The sequence below is a fragment of the Equus asinus genome, chromosome 6, assembly GCF_041296235.1.
Source record: "Equus asinus isolate D_3611 breed Donkey chromosome 6, EquAss-T2T_v2, whole genome shotgun sequence".
Taxonomy (NCBI): Eukaryota; Metazoa; Chordata; class Mammalia; order Perissodactyla; family Equidae; genus Equus; species Equus asinus.
Window position 1 is genome coordinate 78,668,264 of NC_091795.1, and position 13,898 is coordinate 78,682,161.

Sequence of the window (13,898 nt, forward strand, 5' to 3'; positions counted from 1 at the left end):
TATCAAGTTCTGGTTACTACTCACATTGACATTCAGGACCTCTGTCTTTTTCGCTCTTTAATGTTGTTTCCCACCTCTGTCTGATGTAATAAAGCCCACTCCTCCAACATCCCCACCTCTGCATCCTTCTGCAGGCCACTTTCCTGCTTAGACCTTGACTCTAATCTACCTCCACCTACCCAAATGCTACTACCCTTCCAGAGCCTTCCTACTTCTCACCTCTTCCCTGGAGAGCTAACTCCCTAACTACTACAAACTACGCTAATTTCTTCCTTTTGCTAAGGAAGGACACATTTTAAAACCTGGTTGTATACTATTTTTTATTACTTGCTCAGGTGGAAGCAATTTTCCCTTCCTTCCCAGTGAGGTTGTAAACTCCATGAGGGCGGGGAACATTTCTTTTGTATGCCTAAAAGCACTCAATATCTAATGCTGTATTAAACTTAAAATTGAACGTTGTAACAAATGTATCACACTAATGCAAGATATTAATAATAGGGGAAACTGTGGGGGGCAAATGGGGCATGTAGGAATTCTCTATATTGTCTGCTGAATTTTCTGAAAACCCGAAACTGCTCTTAAAAAATAAAATCTGTTAATTTTTTTCTTTTTTTCTCTTTTTTTAAATTGAGATTCATAATAGTTCACATTATTGTGAAATTTCAGTTGTACATTATTTCTTGTCTGTCACCACACAAGTGCTCCCTTCAGCCCCTGTTCCCACCCTCTATTAATTTTTTTAAATGTTTAATTTAATATCTTTCTCCAAATCTTGAGTTCCTTCCTCTCTTTCAAGAGACAGAAAGAAGCAAAGAGAGAAAAGGACAAAGAATACGTTTAAAAAGTGGACCAATATAGAAAAATCAGTTGCTTTCTCATATACCAGTAATGAACAATTGGAATTTGAAATTATAAACACAACATCATAAACATTAGTATCAAAAAAAAGAGACAGAGAGAGATACTCAGGTATAAATTTAACAAAATATGTACAACAGCTATATAAGGAAAACTAGAAAACTCTGATGAAAGCGATTAAAGGATATCTAAATAAATGGGAAGATAGTCCTGTTCATGGATAAGAAGACTCAATATTATTAAGATGTCAGTTCTTCACAAATTGATCCATACATTCACTGCTATCCCAAGCAAAATCACAGTAAATTATTTTGTGGATACTGACAAAATGATTCCAAAGTTCATATCAAAAGGCAAAAGACCTAGAATAAGCAACACAATGTTGAAGAACAAAGTCAAAGGACTGGCAAGACTCGATTTAAAGACTTACTATAAAACGGCAGTAATCAAGACAGTATGGTATTGGCAAAAGAAAAGACAAATAGATCAATGGAAAAGAATAGAGAGCCCAAAAATATACCCACACAAATATAGTCAACCAGCCTCTGACAAAGGAGAAAAGATAATTCAATGGGGAAAGGACAGTGTTTTCAACAAATGGTGCTGGAACCACTGGACATTCACATACAAAAAAATTAATCTAGACACAGACCTTACATCTTTCACAAAAATTAACTTAAAATGGATCATAGACATAAATGTAAAATGCAAAACTATAAAACATCTAGAAGATAACACAGGAGAAGATCTAAGGGACCCTAGACGTTGGTAATGACTTTCTGGATACAACACCAAATACATGATCCAGTTGTTTTATAGAAAAAATTAACAAGTTGAACTTCATTAGAACTAAAAACTTCTGCTCTGCAAAACGCCCTGTTTAGAGAATGAAAAGACAGCCACAGACAGGAAGAAAATCTTTGCAAAACATCTGATAAAGGTCTTACACCCAAAATATACAAAGAACTCCTAAAACTCAACAATGAGAAAACACTCAACTAGAAAAACCAGTACAAGATCTGAACAAAACTCAACAAAGAAGATATACAGGTGGCAAGTAAGTATATGAAAAGATGCTCAACATCATATGTTATTAAAGAGTTAAAAAAACAATAAGATACCACTACAAACCTCTTAAAATGGCTAAAATCCTAAATACTGACAATATCAAATTCTGGCAAGAATGTGGAGCAACAGCAACTCTCATTCATTGCTGGTGGGAGTGAAAAATGGTACAGACACTTTGGAAAACAGTTTGGCAATTTCTTATAAAGCTAAGTACAGTCTTACCACATGATCCAGCAATTACACTCCTAGATATTTACCCAAGCGATTTGAAAAGGTATGTCCATAAAAAAACCTCTACATGAATGTTTATAGCAGCTTTACTCATAATTGCCAAAAATTGGAAACAATCAAGATGTCCTTCTACAAGTGAATGGATAAACAAATTGTGGTTCATCTATACAATGGAATATTATACAGTGTTTAAAAAGTAATGAGCTATCAAGCCACAAAAAGACTTAGAGGAACCTTAAATATATAATGTTAAGTGCAAGTAGCCAGTCTGGAAAGGGTACATACTATATCATTCCAACTGTATGACATTCTGGAAAAGAAGAAGCTATAGAGACAGTAAAAAGATCAGTGGTTGCCAGAGTCTGGGAGGGAGGAAGAGAAGGATGAACAGTGGAGCACAAGGGATTTTTAAGGTCAGTAAAACTATTCTATGTGAAACTAAACTAACTATGTAATGGTGAATACATGACATTATGCATTTGTCAAAACCCATAGAATGTACAACACAAAGAGTGAACCCTGACCTAAACTACAGCATTTAGTTAATAGTAACATATCAAGATTGGTTCACTGATTGTAAAAGGAAAAAAAAAAAGTGGATCGTGAAGCATTTTTGATACTCCATTCAAGTTTTTTGCACTGAACTGACTTTTTGATGTTATTATGTACGAAAGGATGCATTTCTGTAAAATGTTTAAATTGCTTCACAATATATGTCCAATTTATTTGGCTAAAATAATATTATGCTTTGTTCAGGATGCTCACCTGTGCCTTAGCAGAAATGAGGTTTCATCGGAGGCCTGGGTAAGCATGAGATTCATTTTACAATGAAACTTACCCAAATCATGTCACTGTCTTCTCAATGTCACCCAGAAGAAAACAGTTCAGTTTTTCATGAGTCTTCCTCAGCAAGAGCACAAATTGTTTAGCATGTGGGTTGGGAGTGTATGGAAATAAGTGTTTTCATAATGGGCTCCCTTGGACCCAGGTGCAGATGCGGATTACAGGAAGCCAGGGTGGTGGTGGCAGGCTTTGACTTGCCTTCCTCTGGTGGAGTCCTCCTTTGAGTGCACCAGCCTGCTTTCCTAACAGGCAGCAAATACATCACAATGACATTGCCTGTGGTGCTATGGATACCAGATTTAAAGGGCCAGAACCATCAGTTAGGGCCCTTAACCTACCTCTTAGGCTGCCAGCAACAATGGCAGAGGAAGAAGAATCCTTAATGGGGCCTGGCCCTTCACCTCACAGAAAGGAAGAAGTCCCAGAAGCTGAAGAGACTCTCCCAAAGGGAGATGGGGGAATCAATACTCGGACTCACTCTTCTCGCTCCCTCCCAGCTCCCGCCAATGCCTCTCAAGGGCAGGAGCCCTGGTGATGCTCTGCCTAGGGATGGGGGTGGAGAGGCTTGCAGAGTGGGGCAAACAGAAGCTATCCAGCACAACCTGCAATTTCATATCTTCCCCCTTTTGGTCAGAGGGTTATAATCTGGACCGGGCCTCCTCAGAACTCCAAAAAATATACTTTTTCTACCTATAAGCGTTAGCGCTGCTTTCTGATATACAGAGAACTTTTTTGTGTTTTGGGGAAGATTTGCCCTGAGCTAACATCTGTGCCCGTCTTCCTCCATTTTATGTGTGGGACACCAGCCCGTACAGCATGGCTGGATAAGCTGTGCGAAGGTCCGCACCCAGGATCCAAACCGGTGAACCCCGGGCAGCGGAAGTGGAGTACAGGAACTTAACTGCTACACCACCAGGCCGGCCCCTAGAAAGAGAACATTTTGAACAGAAATTTGAATGTATTTCTTCGTGATTTCTGATGATAAGACATTGCTCTGGCCATATGAGCTGCAGCCACAGATCAGATAACACTCGGAAGCGCAGCCCGTAATGATTCTTTGGTCTAATAGTAAGATTTTACTGACACCTGGCTGCCTGCAATTATTGAAGCCAGTACAAATTTCACAGTCACTGACTCAAATGTGCAAAAACGTAATTTTCTCTATTGTCCTATAATTGAGTGTAATTTCTGCCTTGAGCCTCCATTCTCCTTCAAAGTAGAGAAAATTTAATCTTGTCACTCTCGGAGCAACTCACTCAAATTCAGTCATTTCTTAGTCAAGTCAAGGGCATAATTCTACCACACTTGGGTTTAAAACTTCCCTACTCTCCCCCTCCCCCCCTTCTCTTCCTTGGAATTTAGCTCTCAAGGGCTTATCTGAGGGGTCCACTTATTGGTCTTGATCTGTCCCGCCTGGCTCTGGGTATAGCAGATGACATGTGTTCCCATGAGAGGAGACCGGGGTGGTCCATGGGACACAAGGGGTTCCCATTAGTTCTTTCCATTGAGAGGGCAGCTCCATCCTCACCTGGTTCTCACATCTTATCCTGGGCTGACCCCCTGCTCTCTGTCTCTGCTAAATGTGTTCTACACGGTGGCCTTCAGGACATTGTGAGTATCTTCTTATGCCACTCTGACCTGCGGGAGACTGGGGCTGGCAAGTCTCTCATCCTTTTGAACTTAGACACGCCACACCACCTGTCCAACACTGCCACATTAAGATGACCTGAGGCATTCTCCCCATGGCTTGCTGGCTTGCTCTCTCCCCAACTCAGGCTGTAACCCAGGAAGGGGACACGGGCACCTCTTCTCTCAGGACTTGAGACCTTGAGATCAGAGGGGAGGCACAGAGAGTCCCACACTCACACGTGACCCTGTGCCTTCTCTCTAAACTCTTTCGCATTCCTAGCCCAGGAGGTATTTTTTAACTATTGGGGCAGTGGTGTGGGGTGGAGACTGTTCTATTCTGTCTCCTCCAATCCCTGTGCAGATCTTTTCTTACGCCTGAAGGGGAGCCTTTGAACTTAGAAGTCAATGATTCATTGACCTGCTCTCATTCTTCACTGAAAGGCTTCCCCAACATGGCCCTGAGGAAAGGGGCTCGAGATGCCCTGAGGAAATCTGATGAGTGTAAGGAGAGAGAAAATCACATCCATCAGCCTTCCACTTCAGAGTCTGCCGTAGTATCATCTGGTTTATTTCCATTTACTATTTTACCTTGTGAAGTACAACGAACAGTAATTAGACTAATTTTATTTCACTACTGAAATTGGCTCAAAAAATATTCTAAATGAGATTGTTCTAAAAATATTTTTGGGAAACAGTTACTTTTTGAAATACATGCTAATGGCCACCCTGCCACCATACCACCCCCAAGTCTCCACCTCCCCATTTCTGGCTGCTCATTTGGCTATGTAAATTACTGAGGAATGGAGATCAAATTAGTCCCTTTACTTAATAATCACACTTCTTATCCTCATTCACTTTAAAGCTCACCTCTCACATTTTCCAGTCATCATATTAGTTTGCCATTTTGTGGCTCCAAAGAACTTAGTATCATATATCAGCCAGTTCACTTCCATTTTGAAAATTCTTTAAAACATTAAAACCAGTCCCAGGAATCCCTAAGAGAGGCCATAATGTACAGTCATCCTTCTTGAAACGAGTTCTCTGTTAACTGTTTCAGAGACAAAGTTCAGTCTAGTCATGTCCTCCCATTTCACCAGAACCCAACTTTTAGAAATAATAACATCCCAAAAAACAATAATAATGGCTTCCTGAATCTAAATCTGTCCAGGTACTTTACAAAGTATGAATTTAGCCTTCCTAAACATGAGAATAAAGGTAGAAATTATAAAGAACAAGACTGATAGAGTTGATTATGTGAAATGAAAGCTTGTGTACTCCAAAAATATCATAAGTAAACTTAGAAGTCAAAAGGAAAACTTTAAAAAAAAATACGGGCGACATGGCAACATATATGACCAGTTAAAATGTTAATATCCTGAAAATTAACAAAACAAAAATAAACACCCCAATTTTCAAAAATGAACAAAGGGTGTACAAGTAATCCCTGAAAGAAAATATGCCAATAGCCAACAAAATACATAATTTTTAAAATATAAAAACTCTCTAACAAACCCATAAATGTAAATTAAAATGAGATGCCATCTTTCCTCTTTAAAATCAGCAGATTTTTTGAAAAGATGATATCCAATGCTGGCAAGTTTGCAATAAAGTAGACACATATTCACACTGCTGCTGGGAATGTAAACTGGTGAAATCTTTCTGCAGACTAATTTCACAGTTTGTACCAAAAGCCTTAAAAACGTTTATATTTGGAGGGAGCAAAACTCCCCACTCCCTTGGTGTGGCTGCTCATCATATTTCCAAAGAAAGAGAGTAGTAGAGAAGGGGGGAATAACTTCACAGCTGAGTAACCGGACACGCATGGCGTCAGCCAGGTGATCAAGGTCAACATCAGCAGTCATAAATCATGTTGACAGCATGTACTTTTGATGTGATGGAATAAAAATGGCACGATACCTCTGTGATCTTCCTCTCAAAAGCCCATAATTCCCATCTCATCACAAGAAAAACATTGGACAAATCCCAATTGAGGGACATCCTACAATATGACCAGTACTTCTCAAAACTGTCAGGGTCACCAAAAATAAGGCAAGTCTAAGAAACCGTCGTAGCCAAGAGGGACCTAAGAAGTCCTGACAATTAAATGTGATGTGGTGTTCTGGATGGAATCCTGAAACAGAAAAATAACACTAGGCTAAAACTAATGAAATCTGACTAACATATGGACTTTAGTTAACAATTATGTATCCATATTGGTTCAATAATTGTAACAAATGTATCACACTAATGTAAGATGTTAATAATAGGGGAAACTGTAGAGCGAGGTTATATGGCAACTCTCTGCTCAATTTTTCTGTAAACTTAAGACTATTCTAGAAAAATAAAGTCAATTTTTTTTAATGTTTACATCCTTTGGCTAAGTAATTCCATGTCTCAGAATTTATCCTAGAAAATAATCACAAATGTGAGCAAAGATTTACCTACAAGGATATTTTAGTATTATTCAAAATAGAAATAACCTAAATGTTCAATGATTAGAGTCTGGCCAAAGAAACTATTTTTCCTCTATTCAGTGGAATACTGTGTAGCCATTATAAGTGCTGTAAAGCATATTTGGTGATATGAATATAAATCTTTTTATGATATAGTAAGAGAAAAACTAGGTTCCAAATTGGAAGTATAGCAAGATCCTGTCTTTACTGAGACAAGATAGATAGATGATAGATAGATATTAATTTTTATTTCTCTTTGAGCTATCTGTATTTTCTAAATTTTTACATTGCATATATTGCTTTTTTATTCTAATAAAATACATATAGGGGCTGGCCCCGTGGCCAAGTGGTTAAGTCTGTGCGCTCTGCTGCAGGCGGCCCAGTGTTTCGTTGGTTCAAATCCTGGGCACGGACATGGCACTGCTCATCAAACCACGCTGAGGCAGCGTCCCACATGCTACAACTAGAAGGACCCACAACGAAGAATATACAACTATGTACTGGGGGGCTTTGGGGAGAAAAAGGAAAAAATAAAATCTTAAAAAAAAAATACATATAACATAAAGTTTACCTTCTTTTTTTAGGAAGATTAGCCCTGAGCTAACATCTGCTGCCAATCCTCCTCTTTTTGCTGAGGAAGACTGGCCCTGAGCCAACATCCATGCCCATCTTCCTCTGCTTTATATGTGGGACGCCTACCACAGCATGGCTTGCCAAGTGGTGCCAGATCCACACCCGGGATCCGAACCAGCGAACTCTGGGCCACCGAGGCAAAATGTGCAAACTTAACCGTTGCGCCACCTGGCCGGCCCCAAAATTTACCATTTTAACCACTTCAAAGCACACACTTCAGTGACATTTAGTACATTCACATTGTTATGCAACTATCACCACTATCTATTTCCAGAACCTTTTCATCACCACAAAAGGAAACCTCTTACCCATTATCAGTCACTTCCATTCCCCCATCACCCCAGCCCCTGACAATCATTACTCTGCTTTCTGTCTCTATGGATTTGCATATTCTGGATATTCCATATAAATGGACTCATATAATATTGTGACCTTTTGTATCTAGCTTCTTTCACTTGGCATAATTTTTCAAAGGTCAACGATGTCGTAGCATGTATCAATACTTCATTCTTTTTTGTGGCTGAATAATATTCCATTGTATGGATATAACACATTTTGTCAACCCATTCATCAGTTGATGGGCATTCGAGTTCTTTCCACCTTTATCTGTAGTGCATAATACTGCTATAGACATTCATATACAAGTTTCTGTTTAAACATATTACTTCCGTAATAAAGAAAAATATCCTGTCTTAAAAATTAATATCTATCTTTGTCTTCTTGGGCTGCCATAACAAAATACCATAGACTGGGTGGCTTATACAGCAGAAATGTATTTTCTCCCAGTTCTGGAGGCTGGAAATCCAAGATCAAAGTTCTGGCTGATTCAGTTCAAGTATTTTAATCATCACCTGCCTGAGTTGTTCTTCAGAGTCAGTCCTGGATAATTAATCTCTCTTAAATATTATTATGAATACTTAGGGGCTTGGGGGGAAGATGACTATTTTTGTCTCAGTAATCCTAAATTTATAAACAGGATGTATTCAAAAGAGTTGTGAGTAAGCAGGAACGAAATTTCCCAGATAAGGTTATAAATGGTAGTAGGTGTCCCATCCCCCATTCAGCATGGACAAACCACTCCTACGGATGTAAAGGCTAAGAAGAACTGAGCCTGCTCTCTGCTCTTCAACCCAAAGGCAGTTTTGTTGGACTCTCAGAAAAAGTTACAGTATTTAAATATAAGGAAAAATGCACAGAGTTGTCTGCAGTATTACAAAGACTCTTGTCCAGTCTCTCTCTTACCCTGTTGCTAACCCTGGGAAATTATGAGACTTGGTCCTCGCTTACGTTCCACCACAAATTCATATCATCGCCCGATGTCGTTCCCCAAAGTGGCTGCACACATGCAAAACCATAAACAGCAAGAGTAAAGAGTCTATTTTGAGAAGTTTGTACTGCTAACAGCTATCCTCCCTCCAAAGCCCAGGGTACATATGTTTAAAAGTAAGTACACAAATAAACACCCAGTCAGAAGTCCAGGAATTAGATTCCGTTGTTACTTCCCTGCTGGGGACTAGGAATTTTCCCGTGGGTCCTTCTGATGACACTTGGCTGAGCAGTGACGTAACAGTTTGGATGAATTCTCAGTTAATTCCTCTCCCGTGTGCTGTGTTCCGACTCCAAGGCCAGCAGTCCTTTGCCTGCACCATCTTATCTTCCCTGCGTTACAGATGGAGAGACCAAGACCTGGAGGGCAAAGGCAAAGAGCTAGGGATGTTCATGGGCATGGGGGGTGGAAGAAAGGGCAGGAGTGAAGAAAGCACGGGACTCCACTCACCCATGGAGCCAGGGTCTGTTCAGTTCAGAGTCTTCCTTACAACACCTCAGCGACCAGCTCCGGGAAAACCTAGGCTTAATTTTATCTTTCCTCTCTTCCTAGGGTGGGGTCTTGTCTAAAAACAACGTGAAATTCCATTTTCGGATGTTCAGTTTCACAACCCACTCCTCATGCAGTATGAGCTACAGACAGTGCAATTAAATAAGATATATAAAGTGTTTGCAACAGAGCCTGGCACACTCATGATGATAAATATTAACATCATCATCATCTCCGAATCAATAAGATTATTCACATTTTAGTTTTTTTCTTTATTTTCTGACTTACGTATGTGCAGGGATTGTCTTCACATTGAGGAAAAATAGTAAGAACTTTTTTCAATTTTAAAAATATGATGATGAAAACAGCGGCATTAAGAAAGTTGGAAGAGGGGCCGGCCAGGTAGTGCAGCAGTTAAGTGCGCACGTTCGCTTTGGCGGCCCGGGATTCACCGTTCGGATCCCAGGTGCAGACGTTTGCACCGCTTGTCAAGCCGTGCTGTCGTGGGCATCCCACATATAAAGCAGAGGAAGATGGGCATGGATGTTAGCTCAGGGCCAGTCTTCCTCAGCAAAAAGAGGAGGATGAGTGGCAGATAATAGCTCAGGGCTAATCTTCCTCAAAAAAATAAAAGAAAGTTGGAAGACCATGAAGCTGTTGTACAATCTGATGAATGTCTATATTATTTTAATTAAAATCAGATCAATAAATCTTGACCAATAAGAGGAGAGGATTCCATGTTACCGGGTTTGAGAATTGGGTCCCTCTAACAATCACTAGTGAGGAGCGGATGGCAATCAGACTTCTACTCTATCGCTCTGTCTCTGTTAGGGACAAACGATTACAGAACCACAGTCTTAAGTATGGGGATGTTAGAAGCTGAAGGGCCTTGGAAATCATATATTCAATGGCACGGGGACTATGACAGCCCAGAATCGGGCACATGCTAGGTCCCAGTAGATCTTTGCTAAATCTCCTCACAAGATATTTTACAGGAAAACCCAATATATTAAACAGAGAAAAGTGGAAGTGCTTGGATAGAGTTGAGGTGTCCCTTGGACCCCTCATAGGCCTACCAGGATTCCTTAGAACAGAGTGTGAAAATCGTTAACGCACTTCAACCTCCTCTTTTGCAGTTGTCACAGCAGACAGCCTCACACAGTGAAGAGAGCGGGAGCCTGAGAATCAGCCAGACCCGAGGTTAAGTCCTGGCTTGCCCGCTTTCAAGATGTTTGCTCTGCCACAGACATTGGCTTCTCAAATAAATCCTGTCCATTTGGTCACCCTTTTCTCCATCCACCTATGGCACAGGGTAGGTGTGTGGTTGTGTCTATATGCATTTCTGCACAGGACTTCTCTCTGAGAAACATCTGCCTTGGAAGAAGAGTTAGCAAATTCACGAATTGTGCTTTGATTTACAGCTTTGGAGACTCTGCTGTTTATCTTTTTGTTAAAGTCAGAGACTGCTGCCCTGATTATACACATCACAATTTTTTCCTTAAGTGCTTTGAAGGAGCATAACGTGGAAAATGTTAACAGTGTGTTGAAGTGAACAAGGATGATACAATGGTATGTACAACATGATTAGCAGCTATGTAAAATATATATACGAATAGAAGAAAAGGGTGGAAAGTAATAAGCAAAAATAAAAATTACAATGCTTGTAAAATTCAACTGTGTTTATGGAATGCAAACATTTTTACTGAAATCAACATCTCCTACTTTAAAATCTCTCTGGGATAGAATTATACTCCTTATCTTCCCCTGGGAGAGACTTTAAATCTGTGGCCAATATGAAGCCACTTTACATGTTCAATTCTCTGGCCCCAACCTGGCAAGCTAGAGTCCTGGGAGGTGGGCCAGCTGAGGGCCAGAGACCCAGGAGGCTGGGCTGCGGTCAGAGGCTGTGGAGCGTGGGGCTTCCGGTGGGACCTAGAATTCAGGGCTAAGGGTTATCTGAAAGTCCCTATCCGAGGACAAAATTAAAACCAATGACCATCCAGCCGAGTCAGCAATCCAAAGGGACTGGTTAGAGACAGAGAAAGTTTGGAAGGGCAACTTAGGGGACTTCTTTGTGCTGCAGAGCAAACCTGAAGTTGCTTCTCCTAGGCTTCCGTAAGCTTCCTCCTGGTGGGGCCAGAATCTGGGCACGTGACTGAAAAGTCCAACATGAGGTGGACAGCCAAAGCCCAGGGAAGCTTGAAATACAGATATCTTATGAAAAAAAAACATAGTAGGAACGACACAGGTTTTGGAGTGGGAGAGACTAGGGTTCTAATCCCAGATCAACTACATGCTAGTTATGTGACTTGAGTAAATGATCCAAACTTTTCAGCCTCAGTTTCCTCATCTGAAAACATGGATGTGGTAGGGGAGACTACTTGGCCACCAAAGCTTGGGCGCCCCTTCCGTGGTATAGAGCTATTGCTAGAAAGTAGCTGTCCTGCCAGGGCTCCATTACAGTTCTCAGTTCTTTTGCATCTAAGTGGGGCCATGTGACAAGTCCTGGACATTAAAATGTGAGCAGAAAGGATGGGTGTCAACTGAGCAAAGACAGTTGAGTATCTGCTATGCCTTCCCCATACTCCCTTCCTCTTCTGCCTTGGAAGTCATATTTTGAAGATATTGATGTTTCAGAATGGAAGGGCCCAGATCCCTGAGTCACCACTTGGAGGAGAGCTGTTTAAGAGACCAATCCAATCAAGAATGTCTACACTGGCATTGTGTGGACAACAATAACTCTTAGTGTGTTGTCATTGAGATTTGGGGGTTGTTTGTTACAGCAGTTAGCCTACTGTAAGGTAAATACCTAATTTATAGGTAAAAATTGAATCTATTTCAATTAATCAGCTTATCATGCAAGGAAAAAAAAGAAAAAACTGGATGAGTTTTTGCCAAATTTGGAGAGTACATTTAGGATACTTTGATTCCAAACACAGTCTGTATCATGTAGATGAATTTCCTTTTGATGGCTCCTTGGAAGCACCTCAAAGAGTTAAGCAGTCAACTTCCAGAGGTACAACGAGAGACCTGTGCGATGACTGATTCAGACAATAAGCCACATATACAAACATTTGGAGAGAACAAATAGGAGTTTCGAATGTGATCACTAATTCAGAAGTCACTTAGGGCAGACATCTGAATGTCTCACTGATCTTTGTTAGAATTGCTTATCACATGAGCCACTCTGGATGGACTGCTCTAAGGTATATAACGGTAGCCAGATTAATTTTTTGATGATGCTTAATGATTCTCGTCAGCAAAGCAGGGGAGGCAAGCTAGTAAAACAACGTATGTACAGTGCCTGACACGATGCCTAGAACACAAGCATTAGCCCCATTTTCCTGCCAGCTCACTACAGTGGTTGCTTGCTTGTTGCCTCTTCATCCGCATCTGGACCAGGGAATTGTGTCATAAAGAGCATCCCTTCAGAGCTGAAGCACCAGGTATGCCCTAGACCTTGGCTACTGGAAAATTTTTCTTAGCTTTTAAGGTGTAGGAGAGCTCACTGCTGAAGCTGGTAGAATTTAAAAAATAAGACATTTTTTCAGATTGCTTACATGACCTTCAGTCTTGGCTCAAAATTGATGCCACATTAGAACCATCTTTTGGCAATGAATTAGTTCAAATCCACATGGGGAAAAAAATGGGGTGGAATTTATTTAACATGCTGAAGGGCAAGGACGAGCCTTTAGTAAATTAATGTTCACTGTGCATAGTTATGTTTTGGACGACATGGTTTGACCTATGATATGTCCAGATCTTTTTTTTTTTTAGTGACCTTTGAACATGGTGCCTAGTTTTTCTCTCCTTGAGTGGGAACTGTACTTAGTCATTGGCTTCTAAAGAATAGAATGTGGAGAAAGTGAAGGTGTATGACTTCTGAGATAAGGACATAATAGCCTCCTCCTTGTTCTCTCTTGGACCCTTTGCTCTGGAGGAAGCCAGCCACCATGTTGTGAGGATGATCAAACAGCCCCATGGAGAGCTCCACATGACAAGAAGCTGAGACCTCCTGCAAAGATCCAGCAAAGAACTGAGGCCTTCTGTCAACTGTCATGTGAATGAGCTACCTTGGAAGTAAATCGACCAGCCCCAGTCAAGCCTTCAGATGACTGCAACCCTGGCTGATGTCTTGACTGCAATCTCTATGAGAGACCCTTAGCCAGAACTGCCCAGTGAGTTGCTCTCAAAGTCTAGGCCCACAGAAACATAGTGCTTCATAATGAGATAATGTTTGCTGTTTTAAGCTGCTAAATTTGGGGGTAATTTGTTACACAACAATAGACAACTAATACAGGGACCCTTTTCCAAGATCGAGAGCATTATAACTGGGACTCTCTTAGGCATAAAGTCAAGCATACAAT

The 13,898-nt window shown here is 40.7% G+C and overlaps 1 protein-coding gene across 2 annotated transcripts in view; it reads right to left on the bottom strand.

The window, feature by feature from the left end:
• Positions 1-13,898, bottom strand: part of CLIP4 (CAP-Gly domain containing linker protein family member 4) — a 101,616-nt gene that overhangs the window by 70,437 nt on the left and 17,281 nt on the right. The window contains exon 1 of one of the 2 annotated variants that reach the window (XM_014850420.3): positions 2,996-3,223. The exons of the other annotated variant lie outside the window; for it this stretch is intronic. The gene's annotated coding sequence lies outside the window, so the exon portion shown is untranslated. Of the gene's footprint in view, positions 1-2,995; positions 3,224-13,898 lie in introns of those variants that run through there. 2 annotated transcript variants of the gene reach the window in all.